The sequence below is a fragment of the Fukomys damarensis genome, unplaced genomic scaffold (genome assembly GCF_012274545.1).
Source record: "Fukomys damarensis isolate Sample0158 unplaced genomic scaffold, DMR_v1.0_HiC HiC_scaffold_17, whole genome shotgun sequence".
Taxonomy (NCBI): Eukaryota; Metazoa; Chordata; class Mammalia; order Rodentia; family Bathyergidae; genus Fukomys; species Fukomys damarensis.
In genome coordinates, this window is record NW_022900929.1 from 67491067 (window position 1) to 67493171 (window position 2105).

Below are 2105 nucleotides of genomic sequence, written 5' to 3' on the forward strand. Positions count from 1 at the left end.
ACTGCGTCCCTGAAGCTGTGCTAAGTGCGTGTTCTCCTAATTACCATTATAATCTTCATCTTACAGTTGGGGTTCTTGAGAGTTTATGTATCTGCAAGATTCAACACATTGCTCAAGATGAAAGGGAAAGTAGCAGGCACAGCCTGGGTCCGAAGTTTATACGTTCCACTATATTTGCTTTTTCAACAGCTACCGCAAACGAATTTTTAAAATCTTTTTTCTGAATTTAATGATCATTCCGTGTTACAGTTTGCTCAGACAGGCAGAAATACTAAGCATAATATGTACTAAGAGATTTGTTAAAGGAATTAGACTTGCAGAATAATGAGAAATGTTAGGAGATAAAACGTATTGAAAAAGACAATAGAATAAACTATAATAGTACATAAGATCCTAATGATATATAATGGACAATGTGAAATAGGAAGAAAGGAGCTAAAGGTGTAGGGAAAGTGGGAAGGGTAGGGGAAATATAATAAGGGAAAAGAAAAAAATATGACAAAATGAAAAAATGGAAATGAAGTGTTTGTAAAGGGGGAGGGGAGGAGGGGTGACGGGAGGGCAGGGACAAGGGGAAAAAATGAGAACCAAGACCTGTCATATAAAGGTACAAGATGCCAATAATGAACGTAACTGTACTGTATACCTAGATTGTACCAATAAACTCAATGAGGGGGAAAAAATAGACAATGGGGAGTCTGATAAAAGTCACCAAAGTCACCAACCAAGACCAACAGAAAAGTCTGCTGAACATGGCTGCTGCTCTTCTGGCTATGAGCCTGGAATCTTTAAGTGAATACGGTGGGCAGTTGGAGGGCAGAGTAAAGGGAACTAAATGCAAGCTGAAGTAAGGCAAGTGTAGATACGATGGGGCCTCACAGGACAAATGCGACCCGTGAGGACAGTTGGCGTTTAGGTCTGTGTGTGCCTCAGCCTGAAGAGTGACACAGAGAAGCCTGTCCCTTTGGCAGTTTCACACGTGCCTTTCCTGGAGCTGAGAGAAAGTGAAGGGTGGTATCTAGCAGGGCTGGAGAAAGTGACCTGGGGACACTGCCTTTCTTTAGGGAGGTGATCCTGCCAAGCAGACATGACTTGTAATCGCTGCTTTGCTTCGGCCTGCCAATTCTCCAGAGAATTCCTGTTGTGATCAAGTGCTCTAAAAAAAGCGAATCTGGGAAACATGTTTCTGGCTTATGTGAAAAAGCACAGTGAAAAGCCATCAAGTTTTGCATGGCATTTTAGAAATAAAATTTGAAAATAAGTAATACACTTAGAGACACTATAATATTTATGAAGTGCACGCGCGTGTGTGTGTGTGTGTGTGTGCGTGCATATATATTATTCCAAGTGAAGTGATCATGCTATTTTTCAAGATACAAGATTTTTTAAAAATTACTACATTTCACTTAGCACTATGGGAATCTATTAATCTTCCCACTAATATATAATTAGATTCTACCTATAGTCTTAAAATGCATTTCTAGGATTATGAGAAAATAAAGAAATGCAAAATAACTTAAAAACAAGCAAACAAAGTTATAAGTTGAAGCTGAAAGTTATGAATGATTAGCACAAAAAAGTGGATACATTTCCCAGGCACACACAGCAATATAGAATCTTGGAGAATTTGAATGCAAAAAATGTCAGAAAGCTCAACCAAATAACTCTACAGTATTCAGCACTCATAGCAAGAAAAATGAGTTCCAAAAGACTAGAAACCCAGCCAACGTGCAAATCTACTACGGATTCTGTTAGAACAATAGTCCCCTACAGCAACATATTCCACCTATGTAAGCACTCCGCTAAATTCTTATGCTTCTCATTATCTTTAAAATTCAGAGTTATTACATATTTACTTACATATACGTTTTCTTCTCATTTGCTTGCTTTTGAGCTTTAAAAAAGGCATCATACTACTTAGGGTCTTATTTTTTTTGTCATTCAACATTTTCTTTTGGAGACTCATCCATGTTTTTTCCAATATCTGTGCTTCATTTATTCTTGTTTATAGCATCTTCAAGTATGCAACTGTGAGTATACCATAGTAAATATATTCATTCTTCTCTTTATGTGAGTTTTATACTGCATATACATAGCATATATAT